Source organism: Nicotiana tabacum, chromosome 20 (assembly GCF_000715075.1).
Source record: "Nicotiana tabacum cultivar K326 chromosome 20, ASM71507v2, whole genome shotgun sequence".
Taxonomy (NCBI): Eukaryota; Viridiplantae; Streptophyta; class Magnoliopsida; order Solanales; family Solanaceae; genus Nicotiana; species Nicotiana tabacum.
In genome coordinates, this window is record NC_134099.1 from 53,915,046 (window position 1) to 53,937,438 (window position 22,393).

The window sequence follows — 22,393 nt, forward strand, 5'->3', positions numbered from 1 at the left end:
TTTTGACATATCTAAGCCCTATGGAGGCTAAGGAGAATTTGAAGAAGCAAGAGAACAAGGAATCCATAATTCAATGCCAACTCAAGACAAGGTTTGTATTGTTTTATATTTTTCTTTACTTTAAAATTAATTATGATGAATTACTCCATGTCTATGGAGTAGTTCTCTTTAGGTTTTGATGGATTTGGTGTATTGATACTTGTTTGTGGATTATAACTCTAGTTTTTATGTATTGAATCATTTTGGATGTTTTAATAGTTTCATATATATTCATTAGTTCATGTAATCGAGAGAGACATAACTTGTGATATTTTTGCGAAGTTGAGTTTAATACCTGATAATTATAACTAAGATGACATATATCCCCCTCCATTTTACCCTTGATCCTCAACTTAAAGTGTCTCTGCATGTACATGTCAAATTGTTTTCTGAGTTACTACTATAGTCTTTTACTTTGTTTAGTTATTAGTATTATTAAACCAATCATGCTTATCTCAACTTCATGTTTTCCCTTCACTGATGATTCTGTTGTGATCTTCACTTCTACATGCCATTCCCTGCATCTTATTTGTATTATGATCGAGCTCATTATAGGATAATCTTAACTAAGATATGCATGAAAGTTTGATAAGTCCATATCACTTAACTAAGGTGAAAGAATCTATGTGTTTATATACTCTCCATCTCTATATTTGTATATGCTAATCATGAGGGTAATTTTTAGGCTATTATTATGGCCGTCTCATGATCACACATAACTATTGGATGTATTTGTAGGAAACTATCTTGTTTGAATCCAGACGGTGATTGTCAACAAGGTTATATAGGCAATAGAAGTTGCACCCGATGTCCGCAACAACCCCATCCCTAATCATAGGGGTGGCGGGATACATGTGATAGAAATAGATGAGGAATGGGATCCTGAGGGTTCAATTGGGCTTATTCGAGAAGACGATGACTTTAAGCTTGCAGTCACACTTACTCCTATTATAGTACAGACTCAGTCACCGATTGAATTTGAGATAACTACATTAGTTCCATTTGATATTGAGGTAGCTCCGCCTGCGGCCACCCCTGTACCATTTTAAGTGGAAGTGGACACACCTTTCGCCGTGACAGTATCAACCACACCTCCTTTCTACTCAAAAGCAATACCTTAGGATTATGTTGCCGAAGCTAGGTTAAAAGGGAAGGCGAAGATGGAGGAATCCAATGTTGCGCAAGTAATGACCAGGACAGGGAGAATCTATACACTTGAACACTTGGGAGGGCCAAGTAAGGATGCTGCTATCAAGTATCCTGTCATTGAAATAGGACGAGATGACCTTTGGAGGAAAGTACAAGCAAGGGAGTATATATCATTTGAACAAAACCCTAGCTCAGATATCCATCCTGTCACTGTTGCAAAATTCAGAGGTGCATAAGAACGCTTTAATGAAGGTGTTGAGCGAAGCTTATGTACCCAACAATATCACCTGGGAGAGATGGCGAATATGGTAGGGCAGGTGTTGGAATGTCACAAGATAATCTTCCACGAAGATGAGTTGTTGGCTGAAGGGTTGAATCACAACAAAGCATTGCATATCACAGTGCAATTTGAAGACAAGTTCCTTGTCAGGGTCTTGATTGATGGAGGTTCAAGCCTCAATATTTGTCCGTTGGATACTCTGAAAAGGTTGGACAAAGGTTTTCATGAAATACGGGCAGGAAGCATGAATAAGAAAGATTTCGATGGATCTCAAAGGGCCACGATCGGGGAAATGAACCTTTGCCTGAAGATGGGGCCAACTTGGTTCGACGTCAAATTTCAGGTGCTCCACATATCGACATCATACAATCTTCTGCTGGGCCGACCATGGATCCATACCGCTGGGGCCATGGCTTCCACACTACATAAAATCATGAAATTCGAATGGAACCATCAGGAAGTGATCATTCACGGAGATAGGAGTAACCCTATTTACACCAGCCAAACCATCCCGGTTATCAGAAATAGAAGAAGGCTAGGAGGGGAAACCTATCATCACATTGAATGTGTCAATGCCGTTGAGAAGGACAAATGGTGGAGCAGCAAAATTGAGAGCATACTGGAATAGTCTGGGTATGAACCCGACAAAGGGCTTGGAAATAATCTTCAGGGTATCGCTAAATCGATACGGCTGAAGGGTCATGGTACTACCTTTGGGCTAGAATATCAGTACACATGGAAAGAGTATAATGACTGGTCGCCTCTATGGCATGGACCTTATTATCCTCTCGAGCAACCGATGCCGCATCTAGATCAGACTTTTCACCAAGCTGACACGATATAGGGAACTGCAGAAGAAGAAGTGTTAGCAGGGCTGAGGAATCTGTTCTTAGAGTATGAAGACATGGATTGCAGTGTAATAATTGAGGAGGAAGAGGAAGAAGGCCTCACTATTTAGATTGTGCAGAGGGGAGCGGTTCTTAGGAACTGGACCGCCACACCATCCCGGGCCCGCCGAGTCCCTGGGTAGCTTGGCATATTTTTTTTCCTATAGCCATTCTAGGCATTTAAGATTTTCAGTAATTTGTTTTTATGATTCACTTGTTTAAACATAAATGCTTGATTCATTGAGCCATACTCCTTTGGATGTTTTAAGTATTAATCAAATGCATTACTCTTTATTATTTATTATTATCTTTCATATTTTTCTTTCTACAGCATTATTGTTACTTTTCCTGATGAACCGGTGACTGTGACATGTAATGAGGCAACACAACATGAGAATAGTGATTCGGATGATGAAGACAAGATACCTTAGGAAGTTGTCAGGGAATTTGAAAACTTTAAGAATAAGCCTAAGTCCAACCTGGACAAAACTTAAGCAGTAAATTTGGGGGACGCTAAGACTGTTAAGGAGACTCGCATCAGCATTCACTTATCGCCAACAAAGAAAGAGGAATACATCCACTTTCTAAAGGAATATGAGGACATTTTCGCATGATCATATGATGACATGAGCAATTTGAGTACGTCCATAGTAGCTCACAAGTTGCCTACTACTCCCATGTGTCCACTAGTAAAGTAGAAACTCAGAAAGTTCAAACCAGATATGAGCCAGAAGATCAAGGAGGAAGTTATCAAGCAGATCAAAGCCAAAGTTCTCAGGGTTGTTGAGTACCCAACCTGGTTAGCTAATATTGTTCCAGTTTCGAAGAAAGATGGGAAAGTCAGAGTATGTGTTGATTATCGGGATTTAAACAGAGCTAGTTCCAAGGACGACTTTCCACTGTCGAATATACACATCCTGAACGACAACTGCGCCAAGCATGAACTCCAATCCTGCTACAAGATGATGCCGTTTGGTCTAAATAATGCTGGGGCTACCTACATAAGAGCCATGACAACTATCTTCCATGATATTATACACAAGGAAATAGAGGTGTATGTGGACAACGTCATTATCAAATCCAAGAGGCCCGCAGATCACATAGCAGACTTAAGAAAGTTCTTTGACAGGTTAAGGAAGTGCAACATAAAACTGAACCCTGCAAAGTGTGCATTCGGGGTCCCTGTAGGAAAGTTACTGGGATTCATTGTTAGTTGTCGGGAAATTGAGTTGGATCCGTCTAAAGTCAAGGCTATTCAGGAATTACTGCCACCTAGGAGCAAAAAGGACGTGACGAGCTTCCTAGGATGTCTCAGCTATATTAGTCGCTTCATAGCACAATCCACAGTCATATGTGAACCTATCTTCAAGATGCTGAGGAAAGATGCCGAGACAAGCTGGACCGAGGATTGTAAGAAAGCCTTTGACAAAATCAAGGAATACATATCCTCGCCACCAGTTTTGGTCCCGCCGGAGCCGGGGCGGCCATTGCTACTCTATCCATCTATGTTGGATGTAGCCTTCAGATGCATCCTAGGAAAACCTGACGAGACAGGGAGAAAAGAACAATCCATATATTACTTGAGTAAGAAGTTCACACCTTACGAAGCATGGCACTCTTTGCTAGAGCGCACTTGCTGTGCTTTGACCTGGACGGCCCACAAGTTGAGTCATTATTTCTGTGCCTATACTACATACCTCATATCCAGGATAGACCCTTTGAAGTACATATTTCAGAAACTCATGCCGACTGGAAAGTTAGCAAAATGGAAGATATTGTTGAGTGAGTTCGATATCGTCTACATAACTCAAAAGGCGGTCAAAGGACAAGCATTGGCAGATAAACTTGCTAAAAATTCGGTAGGAGGAGAATACAAACCCTTGAAAACATATTTTCCTGATGAAGAGGTGTCATTCGTAGGAGAGGACATTACCGAAGCATACGACGGTTGGAGGATGTTCTTGGACGGAGCTGAAAATTTCAAAAAACTGGGCATTGGAGCAGTTTTGTTATCACAAACAGGTCAACATTATCCGGTATCTGCTATACTCAGATTTCCCTGTACCAACAACATGGCGGAATATGAAGCCTGCATACTAGGACTCAACATGTCAATCGACATGAATATTCAGGAGCTGCTGGTAATCGATGATATCAGATTAGCTCGTGCACCGGGTACAAGGAGAATGGGCCACCAAACATTCCAAGATATTGCCATATCTGCACCATGTACAAGAATTAAGAAAGAGGTTCACAAAGATAGAGTTCTGACATGTGCCCAGAACTCAGAATGAGTTTGCCGATGCATTGGCCACTTTGTCATCCATGATACAACATCCAGATAAGAATTACATTGAACCTATCACATTGAGAATTCATAATTAGTCATCATATTATGCCCATATTGAAGAATAAACAAATGGAAAACCTTAGCTCCATGACATTGAGGAGTATTTGGCTAAAGGAGAATATCTAGAGCATGTAAATCACACTCAGAAAAGCACACTATGGAGATTGACCAATCACTTCTTCCATAGTGGAGGAAATTTGTATAGAAGAACTCCTGATGTGGAACTGCTAAGATGTGTCGATGCAAAAGAGGCTTCTAAGCTACTTGAGGATATATATGCCAGGACATGCGGCCAACAAATGAATCATTTTTCCTTAGCCAAGAAGATACCCAGGGCCAGTTACTTTTGGATGACCATGGAGACAGACTGCGTCCGGTATGTACGCAAATGCTACCAATGCCAAGTGCATGTCGATATGATAAAAGTGTCACCAAATGAGCTCAATACAACAAGCTCACCTTGGCCATTCGTCGTCTGGGGAATGGATGTCATCGGTCCAATCGAGCCCACTACTTCAAACTGGCACAGGTTTATTCTGGTAGCCATTGATTACTTCACAAAATGGGTAGAAGTTGCATCTTACACAGCTGTAACCTAGAAAGTCATAGCAGACTTTGTCAAAGATCGTATCGTTTGTTGATTCAGGGTTCCTGAGTCCATTGTTAGTGATAACGCTACCAATGTCAACAGTGCTCTGATGAAAGCCTTGTGTGAAATTTTCAAAATCAAACACAAGAATTTCACAGCCTATATACCTCAGATGAATGGAGTCGTAGAAGCCGCCAACAAAAACATCAAGACGTTACTAAGGAAGATGGTAGAAAACTATGAACAATGGCGTGAGAAGCTACCTTTCGCTTTGTTGGGATACCGCACCATGGTTCATACATCAACCGGAGCGACTCTTTACATGTTGGTCTATAGTACCAAGGTTGTCATCCCAGCCGAGGTAGAGATTCTTTCTTTAAGAATCATAAAGGAAGCTGAACTGAGCAATGCATAATGGATAAGGAGCCACTATGAACAATTGTCCCTTATAGATGGAAAAAGGATGAAACAAGATGTACAGAGCTTTCAACAAAAGGGTCAAACCAAGATAATTTGCACCGGGATAGCTGGTGCTGAAGAAGATCTTCCCACATCAAGACGAAGCCAAAGGGAAATTCTCTCCCATCTAGCAAAGTCCGTACATGGCTCACATGGTGCTGACAGAAGAAGCACTCATACTTGCAGAAATAGACGGAGAAATATGGCCAAAGCCAATCAATTCAAACGCATTCAAGAGATACTATCCTTAGATTATTTACATTTCCTCGTCTAATATAATTGAACTATGTTTGACTTGATTCCCGTTTAAGAGGGGATACGTAGGTAGCCTTATGAGTTATGTCATATCATAATAAAATTTCCATTTCCCCCAAAGTGAAAAAATGGGGCAGAATTTTGAGGAGGACACTCAAAACTCCGGAGCAAGTCCAGCCAATGCCAACATATGTTAGACGGTCATAAATCGGTTAAGAAACTGAGGCAAAATTTTGAGAAGGATTCTCAAAATTTTGAAGAAGGTTCAAGACGGCTCAATACCCTCAAACAGCTGAAGGTTCATCCGCCAAACTAGGGTAGAATGTTTAGGAGCACCCTCAAAATTCTAACATGAAAAATGTGTTATACTCAGTAGTTCATCTAAAAATCACTTGATATATCAATATGTTTCTAAAATGATTCTAATTTATCAATAGTTACATATTTTCGAAAACTCTATTTCTGTAACGGCTAGGTGTTACCCAGGGAAACTCGAAAAGGCCTCCAGAATGGAGCAAAACAAGGCCAGTGGACAGAAGCACGAACCAACCTTCCCCTCACAAAACATATAATTTTTCTTTAAGCGCACGCACATCTGACGTAACGGTAACAACCTCAATATATACACGTAACATGGTCACTATAAAACAGGCCAACAAACACCAAATATCTCGCCAGCTAAGAAATATACTACTCTTATTTGCTACTCGCCCTTTGCATGGGACCAAACCTTGTCCCGCGTACTTGCATTAGGCTAATCCTTGCCTCCATATTTGGATGAGGCTAATCACTGCCTCCTTATTTGCATGAGGCTAATCCCTGCCTCCTCACTTGCATTAGGCTAATCCCTGCCTCCACACTTGCATGAGGCTAATCCTTGCCTCCACACTTGAATGAGGCTAATCCCTACCTCTATGTTTGCGTGAGGCTAATATTTGCCTCCATATTTGGATGAGGCTAATCCCTGCCTCCATACTTGGATGAGGCTAATCCCTACCTCCATATTTGTATGAGGCTAATCCCTGCCTCCATATTTGCATGAGGCTAATCCTACCTCTATATTTGCATGAGGCTAATCCTTGCCTCCATATTTGCATGAGGCTAATCCATGCCTCCACACTTGCATAAGGCTAAACCCTGCCTCTACACTTGCATGAGGCTAATCCTGCCTCCATAGTTGCAATAGGCTAATCCATGCCTCCATATTTGCATGAGGCTAATCCTTGCCTCCATATTTGCACGTGGCTAATCCCTACCTCCATATCTGCATGAGCTAATCTTTGCCTCCATATTTGCATGAGTCTAATCCTTGCCTCCATATTTGCATGAGGCTAATCCTTGCCTCCATACTTGCATGAGGCTAATACTTGCCTCCATATTTCCATGAGGCTAATCCTTGCCTCCATACTTGCATAAGGATAATCCTTGCCTCCCTACCCGCATGAGGCTAATCCTTGCCTCCATACTTGCATAAGGCTAATCCTTGCTTTCATATCTGCATGAGCTAATCCCTGCCTCCATATCTGCATGAGGCTAATCCTTGCCTCTATGTTTGCATGTGGACTAAGCATTGTCCCTCCTTGCATAAATATCGATCTATTCTGGTACTATCTATTTGTTTTTTGATTAGGCTAAGCTCTTCCCTTTGCAAGACTAAGACTTATCTTGGTAGCATCATATTATTACATCTCATGGGCTGAAATATCACCAACCTATCCAAAGGCGTCATAGTCTAAAAAGCACCATCCTCATAACCGGAAGACACCATGCCGTGGCCTGAGGATCTCTCAAATTTGCACATCATTATTCAAAGGCGCCATGGTTCAGAGGCACCATTTTCATGGCCCGATAACATCATTTCATGGCATGCGAATCCCTCACTAAACAATTCATGTCCCAAGACGTCATTGTCTGAGGACGTCATCCTTAACCGTCCGAAGACAACTTTCATTGTCCAAAGGGAATCTGCATCATGTTTAAATTTTCGTACAAATACATGTTCGTAGCATCTCTTTATCTGCAGGTGACCTGCAAGCAACCGCTATCCTAGCAGGAGCAACCTTGCTCCAATTCCTTCAACTATCTCAAACCTGGACCATTCACCATAACCACTCTTGCATCCACTCCAAAATCTCGTGTCCGTTCTTATAATGACTTCATCGGTATATTCCGCTAATGAATCCATAACTACACGTGGCTTGATTCCTGTAAAAGTAGGGATACGTAGGCGGCTCAAAGACCAGAGTTCGGCCTCTGTCTTTCAAAACATCCCATCTGATCAAAATTGACCATCATTTCTTTACCCGAAAACTCTTTTCATCCTTCTCGGGTAAAGAGTGGAAGCTGTTGATACCCAATTTTTCCCATAATATTTCAAAACTAGGCCTGGCATCAATATTTATTTCCCATACAATTTCTGCATTTTTTAATATTTTAACAAATTCCTCCCAGAATTTACTTTATAAAAAAATCACTAAATTGCATCACAAAATAGTTTTAATAATTTTTGTGGCTTAATTTTATCATTCGCATTTGTATTAAGTTTCAATTATTGCACAAATAGCCACATCTGTATTTTTAGGATATAATTGAAATTATTTTGCAATTATAGCCTATGCATGCATTATAACATTATTTTAGCAGAAAATAGCCTTTTATAATTTTTAAATATTTAGTAATTACTTTAAACCATTTCTATGCATGAAAATCATTTTTTATAATTTGTTAACCATTTTTTAAAATTATTTTACCAATTAATTACGTATTTAACAAATGGACCCTATTTTCAAATTTATCCTAATTTCCCCACCCAATTCTAACCCCTTATAGACCAACCCAAAAACCCCACGCCCAACACCCATATGCCCGATCCAATACCCGGCCAAATCCTGGTTGTTGATCATTTTGATCAACGGTTCAGATTAACCCTAACCAAAATTAAAACTAATGACCCCCCAACCTCTTATTTCCCTCACCTCTAATGTCGTCATCTGATCCTCTCTTCTCTAAAAAGCTCTCAAGACCTAATCCTATCTTACCCATATCGCCAGTCATCTGCTGACTTTCACGGTGTTTTCCCACCACTATCAGGCCTCTAATGGCCTCTCTTATGTTGGTATTGCTATCTCTAAGGTCCTTGAGGGACCAGGGTCAGTCCACTTGCATCTATGGCGCTTTCTCGCCGGTTTCAGGTTGTTCCGATTTGATTTCGAGTAAGATCTTCCTACGTCATCTTAGATATATGGGTTTCTAAGCCTACTTCTTCATCTCTGTGTTGTTCTTATCGAAACCCTAATTTCTTACTTCTAAAATTCTTAAATCTATACAAATCTGAGATGGTTTGAACAAATTTCACATGAGTTTTATAAGAGCCTTCTGATTTTCGAATGGTTTTCCATTTTTTATAAAACTAGGGTTTTGGGAAAAAAAAATTTCCAAAACATTTGATAATTTTGAGTGTTTAATCTTCTGTTTCTTAGATGTTTTAACCGATTTCATATGGTTTGTTCTAACCTTAACTCGTTTATACTAAACACCCTAATTTTTCGATATTTTTGCTTTGGTTTCTGAATTACTTGTGTACTGACTTTTTTTCCTAATATGCCTCTACTATGTTTCTTGGTTCAACTATTCTACTAATTCTATATGTCTATGTTCATTCTTTGTTATTCATGGTAAACCAATATTTTTCTACTTAAATCAGGGTTGTTTTGAATTTTTGATTTACCAATCTGCTTCGTTGAAACCTATGTTTTAAGTCCTGCCTATTTGAATTGTCTGATATTTGCTTACTCTTTATGTGATTTTCTCTTTTAATTAAACCGTTGAATATTTTGAAGTTCTTATTTTGGTTAATTGATTCTTACTTCTCTACTCAGTTTGACTGAACTTCTTACATTAATTAGTTTTCTCTTGCCTTATTTGTTATTTGTTGATTCTTACTAATTGTTTCCTTAATTGAACTATTGTTCATTCACCCCTAATTACCTACTCTATACCCAAGTCTTACTTAATTTATTTCCTTAAATATCTATCCTGCTTTTACCATTGAGTGATTATCCCTTTGATTAAGGGGAAGACTTACTGATTTTACGTGTGTGACTGATTCTTTGAATTTCCTTAATTGCTATATAATTATTTATTTACCTTATTTTATTTAACTCTTGATTACTATATATGCCCTTACCTATTCTCACATCAAAAAATGAACAATAGTTCAAAACTACCACTTTTAAACTATAAAAAGGCTCTTTCTGCTCTCTCTGCTACTTATGATCTCTATTGTTCTAGCCCGCTGCAAGCCAAGGCTAGAAATTGCATAGTACCTATCTCACATCTTGTATTTTCTATCTTTAACTAGGCATGCTTCTGATTAATTTTCAGAATCTAAACGTATGTGTTTATTTACTGCCTTAGTTCATATGACCTGAGTCCATTCTTGTTTCTGTTTACTGCTTGCTTAACATGCCAAATACTGCCTATTCAAATATGTGATTAGCATGTTTCCTCTTTCCTTGCTTGTCTGCTATCTTGATTAACATGTCTATGTAGCTAGCATGTTTGACTCACTATTGATTATTTAGTATGCCTAAACTCTTCTTTGGTGCAACTAGCATGCCTACACTTGTTAATACTTGCCTATCATTTAAGTCCTTGCCTATTCTGCCTTATTCCTGCTAAGATAGCTAATCTCCTAGAGTGACTCTAGCTAGTTGTTTGTATGTCCTCAACATGTTTCTGCTGTGATCTTTGCTGCATGACCTGCTGTTACAACCCATATCCACACGCGTTAGTTCATGCCATATATTAGTTAACATAAATTCAAGAATGAATTACCTTTGAGATGATAAGAATTTAATCTTATTGGTCTTAAGTGATACAAGGGTGTATAAGGGTGATTAACAAGTATTAGAAGTTAAACGAATCAAGGATGTGGTAACACGTATTTTCAGGTAAACCTAGAGGTTCTTAATACACTCAAGGTTATGTATGAAGGTGTTTGAATCATATAATATCTGTATCATAAGTCTTGAAGTCAAACGAGTTATGAAACAAAAGTCGACACACGTTGTCGCAACTTAGGTTCATAATTTTACTTAAACATTAGGTTAAATGTTTCTAAGCTTTTCTCCTAATTTACAAGGAATTACGGGGTTTTCTACCCACAAAATTAATTATCTACGAGTCTAGTTTCCAACGCATTAAACCATTTGTCAATACGATCTCGGAGTATAGAGATATTCATATTTTTGCAAGCCTGCGCAGATTGGTAGATGACAAGTAGGTGCATCACCTACTTGCCAAAATGATAGGACAAAATTAAAAGACCTAAGTCGACCAAGAGAGGACTTTTAAGGGGTTATGAACTCAGTTATTTCATCCATATTTCATACCCTCAAAACCAAAGTTAACCCCTGCAACTCCTCCCCAAAAATCCCACATAAACCCTAATCGATTTTCCCTAGAGTTTGAAGAACCAAGGGAAGGGCTGAGTTATCCAACAAGTAAGGTAAGTTAATGCCATCTTTCATATATTTTTCTCTACTGTGAATTCATGGTAATTCGTTCTATACATGTAAGAACTCACGGGACGGTGATCGGAAGTCATGAGTTCGAGTTATTCACTTGTAGCGGACTGTTTTTGTGGACTGTTTTGTGTTTCTATTGGGCTGCGAGTTTTATTACTATTTTGTGGAGTTTTGGAGGTGGAAGGGTGTGGAGGAACACCATATATATGTAGGGTTGTGGGATGATAGTGATTAATAACATTTCCGGGTCGTTTGACACGACTACGGTGGTTGTCATATGTATGATGTAATAAGGTTCTGCGTGGACTTTTTTGGGAGGCTCAATATGTTTATTATTGATATTGTTTGGGCTGTTTGGTGATTGTTTGGAATGGTGTGAAGTCATATATATAGGGGAGGTGTTGTCCGTTTCAACGTAAAATAGGTTGTGGTCGATACATAATAGTTATGACGCTTAAATGATAACGATAGTATCGTTTCTCTTATTGTAGACTAAGGAGTTGTGACAATTGCATAGCTTGTGATTGGGGCAGTATATACAAGGTATGTGAGGCTATCCCTTTTCTTCTTTTGCACGACTCCGATTGTACATAATGTAATGAACGAGCTTCCAAAGAAACTCTACTCTTAGAAGCTAGCAGTACTTACATTGCTTTCCCTCTTATGGAACGATTGATGTTAATGTTGCTTCTCTTATTCTTATGTTATCAATGTTGTTGGTATTTCCTGATTCTTATAAGGTTCGTAATGAAGAGTTGGTCCTAATAACGTGTACAGAGGATACCGACCTTACGTCACTCCGAAAGGTTTAGAATGTGATTCCATAAGTCGAGTATGAATTATATACATGTATCTATTTTACTCTAAAGAGCCGCGCTATAGTAGGCTGGGTACGGCACATATTGTGCAACTAGTGATCAGTTGGGTTTTACCGAGCTCCACGTGGACGGGTATGATTCTACCGAGCCTTATGATGGCCGGGTATGTTTTTATCGAGCATATTATGGTCGGGTACGATATGATGATGATGATGCCCACAGAGGCGTTTGTTTTAAAAGTTTATGTATACATACATATGTATAATGCATTGCATGTCAGTAGCCCTCAGAGGTACTCAGATTTTACAGGTTGTATATTCTCTATCCCTGCCTTACATACTCTGTACTTTATTCGTACTGACGTCCTTTTATTTGTGGACGCTGCATGTCGTGCTGCGGACCTTAATAGACAGGCAGGTGCAGCTCCCCCACCACAGTAGGTTGTCCAGTTCAGTAGTGGTTGGCGATATCCCTTCTCCGGACTTGCCGTGGTCTTGGTATGCATTTTTGTTATAGACATTATGGGTATGTCGGGGCCCTGTTCCTGCTATGTTGCAGCACTTATGTTCATTTAGAGGCTCATAGACAAGTGTCGACTCATGTATAGTTTGGTATGCCTTGTCAGCTGGTTTTTGTTGTATAGTCTTTCATGGTAGCGTGATAGCTCGTACCTTATATGTAGTTTCTTGATTGTCTGGTCATCCCGTGCTATATATGTTCATGCCGTCATATTTTATTGTTGGTTGTCCATGATCCAGGTCTACCATTTATATTGATCTCTTCAGCCCTAAAAGATATTAAAAATTTTTTAGATAAAATGTACGTTGGTGCTCGACAAGTATGGTCAGGTGCTACGGTATGCATTTCTGGAGGGCCATGACTAGCACCCGGCCACGTGGAGCTCGGTAAAACCCAACTGATCAGTGGTTGCACAATATGTGTCGTACCCGACCTACTATAGCGCGGCTCAGTAGAGTAAAATAGATACATATATATAATGCATGCTCGACTCATGGAATCACATTCTAAACCTTTCGGAGTGACATAAGGTTGGTATCCTCTGTACACGTTATTAGGACTAACTCATCACTATGAACCTTATAAGAATCAGGTAGTACCAACAACATTGATAACATAAGAATAAGAGAAGCAACATTAACATCAATCGTTCCATAAGAGGGAAAGCAATGTAAGTACTGCTAGCTTCTAAGAGTAGAGTATCTTTGGACGCTCGTTCATTACATTATGTACAATCGGAGTCGTGCAAAAGAAGAAAAGGGATAGACTCACATACCTTGTATATACTTCCCCAATCACAAGCTATGCAATTGTCACAACTCCTTAGTCTACAATAAGAGAAACGATACTATCGTTATCATTTAAGCGTCATAACTATTATGTATCGACCACAACATGTTTTACGTTGAAACGGACAGCACCTCCCCTATATATATGACTTCACACCATTCCAAAAAATCACCAAACAGCCCAAACAACATCAATAATAAACATATTGAGCCTCCCAAAATAGTCCACGCACAACCTAATTACATCATACATACGACGACCACCGTAGTCGTGTCAAACGACCCGGAAATGTTACGAATCACTATCAGCCAACAACCCTACATATATATGGTGTTACTCCACACCCTTCCACCTCTAAACCACAACAAAATAGTAGTAAAACACGCAGCCCAATAGCAACACAAAACAGTCCACAAAACAGTCCGCTACAAGTGAATAACTCGAACTCACGGCTTCCGATCACCGTCCCGTGAGTTCTTACATGTATAGAACGAATTACAATGAATTAACAGCAGATAAAAATGTATGAAAGATGGAAGTAACTTACCTTACTTGTTGGATAACTCAGTCCTTCCCTTGGTTCTTCAAACTCTAGGTTTTACCTTCAAATAGAACTTGAAAGAGAGGGAAAATCGATTAGGGTTTGTGTGGGATTTTTGGGGAGGAGTTGCAGGGGTTAACTTTGGTTTTGATGGTCTAAAATATGGATGAAATAACTGAGTTCATAACCCCTTAAAAGTCCTCTCTTATCCGACTTAGGTCTTTTAATTTTGGCCTATCATTTTGGCAAGTAGGTGATGCACCTACTTGTCATCTACCAATCTGCGCAGGCTTACGAAAATATAAATATCTCTATACTCCGAGATTATATTGACAAAAGGTTTAATGCATTCGAAACTAGACTCGTAGATCTTTAATTTAGTGGGTAGATCACCCCGTAATTCCTTCTAAATTAGGAGAAAAGCTTAGAAACATTTAACCTAATGTTTAAGTAAAATTATGAACCTAAGTTGCGACAACGTTTGTCGACTTTTGTTTCATAACTCGTTTGACTTCAAGACTTATGATACGGATATTATATGATTCAAACACTTTAATACATGACCTTGAGTGTATTAAGAACCTCTAGGTTTACCTGAAAATACGAGTTACAACATCCTTGATTCGTTTAACTTCTAATACTTGTTAATCACCCTTATACACCCTTTTATCACTTAAGACCAATATGATTAACTTCTTATCATCTCAAAGGTAATTCCTTCTTGAATTTATGTTAACTAATATATGGCATGAACTAACGCGTGTGGATATGGGTTGTAACACCCTTCCCCCCTTAGGAACATTCGTCCTCGAATGTAAGGGTTCATGGGGAGTTTAAATCATCGTGGATTCCGGTCATGTTTATCCCATAAATAGAGGACAAACTTGCAAGCGGTTAACTCAACGTATGGCCTTACAGGAGTACGCAAAGCATTATGGACATGTACATTATCTGCATATCGCCATTTTGTATTAAGGAAGAGTATTCTCAAGTTATTGCTTACCTCATAGAGCCATTTCACCTTCCAATGTATCATGTGTTCCACCAGCATCCTTGTTATCTTCATTCTGGAATAGGTACGGGTATTTAGACTTCATCTCCTCTTCTGCTTCCCATGTTATTTCTTCCATATTCTTGTTCCTCCACAATACTTTGATGGAAGCTACATCTTTTGTTCTCAGCTTGCGGACTTGTCGATCTAATATAGCCACTGGCACTTCTTCATATGATAGGTCCTCTGTAACCTGTACATCTTTGATAGGGACGACTCGAGAAGGGTCTCCAATACATTTCCTCAACATAGATACATGGAATACCGGGTGGACAAATTCCAATTCGGATGGCAATTCTAACTCATAAGCAACCTGTCCAATCCGTCGAAGAATTTTATACGGCCCGATATACCTTGGACTCAGCTTACCTTTCTTCCCAAAACGCATAATACCCTTCATTAGTGAGATCCAACCATACTTGCCGAGCACCAACGTACATTTCATCTAATCTTCTTTATTATCTTTTAGGGCTGACGAGATCAATATAAATGGTAGACATGGATCATGGACAACCAGCAATAAAATATGACGGCATGAACATACATAGCAGGGGATGACCATACAATCAAGAAACTACATATAAGGTATGAGCTACCATGCTACCATGAAAGATTATACAACAAAAACCAGCCGACAAGGCATACCAAACTATACATGAGTTGACACTTGTCTATGAGCCTCTAAATGAACATAAGTGCTGCGAAATAGCTAGAACAGGGCCCCCGACATACCCATAATGTCTATAACAGAAATGCATACCAAGACCACAACAAGTCCGAAGAAGGGATCTCGCCAATCACCACTGAACTGGATAGCCTACTGTGGTGGGGGAGCTGCACCTGCCTGTCTATCAGGACCTGCAGCACGACATGCAGCGTCCACAAACAAAAGGACGTCAGTACGAATAAAGTACTGAGTATGTAAGGCAAGGAACCATAAATACGAACAGTAATGTAAGCAGGGATAGAGAATATACAACCTAAAAAATCTGAGTACCTCTGAGGGCTACTGACATGCAATGCATGATACATATGTATGTATACATAAACCTTTAAAACATACGAGTCTGTAGGTATCATCATCATCAGATCATATCCGACCATAATAGGCTCGGTAAAAACATACACGGCCATCATAAGGCTTGGTAGAATCGTACTCGGCCATGTGGAGCTCGGTAAAACCCAACTGATCAGTGGTTGCACAATAGGTGTCGTACCCGACCGACTATAGCGCGGCTCGGTAGAGTAAAATAGATACATATATATAATGCATGCTCGACTCATGGAATCACATTCTAAACCTTTCGGAGTGACGTAAGGTCTGTGTCCTTTGTACACGTTATTAGGACCACCTCTTCATTACGAACCTTATAGAATTAGGAAGTACCAACAACATTGATAACATGAGAATAAGAGAAGCAACATTAACATCAATCCATCCATAAGAGGGAAAGCAATGTAAGTACTACTAGCTTCTAAGAGTAGAGTATCTTTGGAAGCTCGTTCATTGCATTATGTACAATCGGAATCGTGCAAAAGAAGAAAAGGGAGAGACTCACATACCTTGTATATACTGCCCCAATCACAAGCTATGCAGTTGTCATAACTCCTTAGTCTACAATAAGAGAAACAATACTATCGTTATCATTTAAGCGTCATAACTATTATGTATCGACCACAACCTATTTTATGTTGAAACGGACAACACCTCCCCTATATATATGACTTCACACCATTCCAAAAAATCACCAAACAGCCCAAAAAACATCAATAATAAGCATATTGAGCCTCCCAAAACAGTCCACGCATAACCGAATTACATCATACATATGACGACCACCGTAGTCGTGTCAAACGACCCGAAAATGTTATGAATCACTATTAGCCCACAACCCTACATATATATGGTGTTCCTCCACACACTTCCACCTCCAAAACTCCACAAAATAGTAGTAAAACATGCAGCTAATAGCAACAAAAAATAGTCCACAAAACAGTCCGCTACAAGTGAATAACTCGAACTCACGGCTTCCGATCACCGTCCCGTGAGTTCTTACATGTATAGAACGAATTACCATGAATTCACAGCAGAGAAAAATGTATGAAAGATGGAAGTAACTTACCTTACTTGTTGTATAACTCAGCCCTTCCCTTGGTTCTTCAAACTCTAGGTTTTACCTTCAAATAGAACTTGAAAGAGAGGGAAAATCGATTAGGGTTTGTGTGGGATTTTTGGGGAGGAGTTGCAGGGGTTAACTTTGGTTTTGAGGGTCTGAAATATGTATGAAATAACTGAGTTCATAACCCCTTAAAAGTCCTCTCTTGGCCGACTTAGGTCTTTTAATTTTGTCCTATCATTTTGGCAAGTAGGTGATGCACCTACTTGTCATCTACCAATCTGCGCAGGCTTGCGAAAATATGAATATCTCTATACTCCGAGATTGTATTGACAAATGGTTTAATGCGTTAGAAACTAGACTCATAGATATTTAATTTGGTGGGTAGATCACCCCGTAATTCCGCGTAAATTAGGAGAAAAGCATAGAAACATTTAACCTAATGTTTAAGTAAAATTATGAACCTAAGTTGCGACAACGTTTGTCGACTTTTGTTTCATAACTCGTTTGACTTCAAGACTTATGATACGGATATTATATGATTCAAACACCTTAATACATGACCTTGAGTGTATTAAGAACCTCTAGGTTTACCTGAAAATACGAGTTACCACATCCTTGATTCGTTTAACTTCTAATACTTGTTAATCACCCTTATACACCCTTGTATCACTTAAGACCAATAGGATTAACTTCTTATCATCTCAAAGGTAATTCCTTCTTGAATTAATTTTAACTAATATATGGCATGAACTAACGCGTGTGGATATGGGTTGTAACACCCTTCCCCCCTTAGGAACATTCGTCCTCGAACGTAAGGGTTCATGGGGAATTTAAATTATCGTGGATTCCGGTCAAGTTTCTCCCATAAATAGAGGACAAACTTGCAAGCGGTTAACTCAACGTATGGCCTTACAAGAGTATTCAAAGCATTATGGACATGTACATTATCTGCATATCGCCATTTTGTATAAAGGAAGAGTATTCTCAAGTTATTGCTTACCTCATATAGCTATTCCACCTTCCAATGTATCATGTGTTCCACCAGCATCCTTGTTATCTTACTTCTTGAATAGGTACGGGTATTTAGAGTTCATCTCCTCTTCTGCTTCCCATGTTATTTCTTCCATATTCTTGTTCCTCCACAATACTTTGATGGAAGCTACATCTTTTGTTCTCAGCTTGCGAACTTGTCGATCTAATATAGCCACTGGCACTTCTTCATATGATAGGTCCTCTGTAACCTGTACATCTTTGATAGGGACGACTCGAGAAGGGTCTCCAGTACATTTCCTCAACATAGATACATGGAATATTGGGTGGACATATTCCAATTCGGATGGCAATTCTAACTCATAAGCAATCTGTCCAATCTGTCGAAGAATTTTATATGGCCCGATATACCTTGGACTCAGCTTACCTTTCTTCCCAAAACGCATAATACCCTTCATTGGTGAGATCCTCAGGAAAACCCAATCACCAACCTCAAACTCCAGATCACGACGTCGGACATCGGAATATGATTTTTGCCTGCTTTGTGCCGTCCTCAATCGCTCTTGTATCACTTTCACCTTCTCAATAGCTTGGTGAATCAAATCTGGCCCATATAATTCTGTTTCACCGACTTCGAACCATCCAACTAGTGATCTACATCTTCTCCCGTATAGTGCCTCATATGGGGCCATTTTAATACTGGAATGGTAGCTATTATTGTAGGCGAATTCTATGATTGGAAGATGGTCATCCCAATTTCCCTTAAAATCTAGAACACATGCTCGTAGCATATCTTCCAGTGTCTTAATGGTACGTTCAGCCTGTCCACTAGTCTGCGGATGAAATGCAGTGCTGAGATTCACTTGTGTGCCTAAACCCTTCTGAAAAGAACTCCAAAAGTTAGCTGTAAATTGAGCTCCTCGGTCTGATATAATAGATACCGGCACACCATGAAGCCTAACAATCTCCTTGATATACAACTTCACATAATCTCTAGCCGTGTAAGTTGTCTTAACTGGCAGAAAATGGGTACATTTTGTAAGTCGATCAATTATCACCCAGATGAAGTCAAACTTATGATAAGAGCGATGTAATCCAATAATGAAGTCCATATTAATCACCTCCCATTTCTAGGTCAGAATCTCTATATTCTGAAGCAATCCACCAGGTTTGTGATGTTCTATCTTTACTTGTTGACAATTGGGACATTGGGCTACAAATTCTGCAATAGACTTCTTCATGTTATCCCACCAATACTGCTCCTTGACATCATGATACATCTTTGTCGAGCCGGGATGGATGGAATATCGGGATTAATGAATCTCATTCATAATCTTCTCTCGCAACCATGCCACATTAAGCACACATAATCGGTCTTGGTATCTCAGTGCCCCATCTCTTCCGATCTCAAAAGCCATACTTTTACACTGCTGAATGCTCTCTCTTAATCGTACTAAGATAGGATCTTCATATTGTCGTGCTTTTACCTCGGCTACCAAAGATGATTTTGATGTATTCTGTACAGTAACACCTCCATCATCAGAGTCTAACAATCTAATTCTCATATTGGCTAGCTGATGAAACTCTTTAGTCAACCCCCATCTACCTGCCTCAATATGTACTAAGCTTCCCATTGATTTATGGCTGAGAGCGTCTGCCACAACATTGGCTTTACCGGGATGATACAATATCTCGACATCGTAGTCTTTCAATAATTCAAGCCACCTACGCTGCCTCAAATTCAACTCTTTCTACTTGAAGATGTTTTGTAAACTCTTGTGATCTGTGTAGATGTCAACATGGACGCCGTATAAGTAGTGCCGCCATATCATCAAAGCATATATTACTGCAGCCAATTCCAAATCATGGGTTGGATAATTCTTTTCATGCTTCTTCAATTGTCTTGATGCATAAGCAATCACCTTCCCACGCTGCATCAATATGCAACCCAAACCTATACCTAAGGCATCACAATATACCACATAACCTTCTGTTCCTTCAGGAAGTTTGAGTACTGGTGCGGATGTCAATCGATTCTTCAGCTCCTGAAAACTACGTTCACAAGTGTCAGACCACTGGAACTTGGTATCAGAGCAAGTCTGTCCTAGGGATTGTCTATGAGCCATGTCTAGTAGAGTCTTGATTATGGATGTGTAGCGCGCCACATTTATAATCAGGAGGCTACATGACATCTAGGGTTGTTACCTTCTTCCTGAATCTATATCGTGCGTAGAGTTGAGTCGTAAGTGTTTGTCTCAAATATTCACCTTGTTTTCTTTCAGCGATGCCTTTGACTAGGAAGCAAACAATTAGTAGATGGCTTGATACAGCTGTGGGAGAGGGTACCAGTCAGGTGCCCCAAGCTAGAGCAGGCCAAAGTGAGGCTCAGAGTGTGATGCCGTCTCATACCTCATCTACCCCGTCTCCTCTAGAGGATATTAGGAGGCACCCAGCACCTCCAGTTCCTTCGTCTGGCACTACAGACCAGGATATGCGGAGTGCTTTTCAATTATTGACTAGCTTGGTAGCTGCTCAGGCTCAGAGGCAGAATACAGGTGCTGCTGAGAAACCAGTTAGAATGAGAGTTCGTGATTTTATTAATTTAGACCCTCCAGTGTTTACCGGATCAGACCCCAAGGAGGACCCGCAGACTTTTATTAACCAGGTTCATCGTACAATTCGTGTTATGCATGTTAGTGATACAGAGGGAGTAGAGTTGGCTTCTTATCGGCTACGGGATTTAGCGGTTCTCTGGTGTGATAGTTGGGAGAGATCCAGGGGTTCGAATGCTCCTCCAGCTATGTGGAAGGAATTTTCTGAGGCCTTTCTTCGTCACTACTTGCCAGTTGAGATACAACGAGCTAGAGCTGATAAGTTCTTGAACCTTAGACGAGGTAATATGAGTGTACGAGAGTACAATATGCAGTTTGATTCTTTAGCAAGGTATGCTCCCCATATGGTGGCCGAGATGAGTGATAGGGTGCATTTGTTCGTGAACGGATTGGGATCACATCTGATAAATGAGTGCACGACAGCCTCCTTGTTGGAGGGCATGGATATTTCCCGTATTCAGGCTTATGCCCAGACCCTAGAGGATCGTAATCGCCAGCATAGGGTAGATAGGGAGCAGGATAGGAGCCAGCATAAGAGGGCGAGATTTGCAAGGTATTCTAATGACTTCAGAGGTAGCGTCAGGCCCCAGTCTTCGAGGAGTTCGGTGCCACCTATAGCTAGTGCTCCCCCACAGTTTCAGAGGCCTCAATATGATCGATTTACCCATTCTGGTCCAGGTCAGAGTTCGCAGGCATCAGGCTCGCAACATCATAGGGATACTAGTCAGATAAGACCCATAACACCACATTGTGATCAGTGCGGCAAGGCCCACTTTGGACTGTGTCGTCGAGGTTCTGATGCATGTTATTCGTGCGGGCAGCCTGGCCATATGATGCGGGATTGTCCTAATAGAGGAGGTGATGGTATGGCTCAGCCGACTGGATCTGTGTCTGGTTCTTCCTCATCAGTTCGACCTCCAGCACGGGGTTTTCAGCAGTCGACAGGTCGTGGTAGGGGTAGAGGTGCAGTGCCGAGTTTGAGTGGTGCTCAAAATCGAACCTATGCTCTAGTAGGTCGACAGGATCTCGAGTCGTCTCCAGATGTTGTTACAGGTATTATATCTGTGTTTTCTTATGATGTATATGCGCTGATTGATCCGGGATCTACATTATCATATGTTACACCCTTTGTGGCTAATAAGTTTGGCATTGAACCTGAATTGATAAGTAAACCCCTTGCGGTATCTACTCCGATAGGAGATTCTGTGATTGCTAGAAGGGTATATAGAGGTTGCACTGTAATGATTTGTAGTCGTCAAATCTCGACAAATTTATTTGAGTTAGAAATGGTTGATTTTGATGTGATAATGTGAATAGATTGGTTGGTCTCATGCTATGCAAATGTTGACTGCCGTACGAAGATGGTTAGGCTTCAATTTCCTAGTGAACCCATCATTGAATGGAAAGGGAATATTGC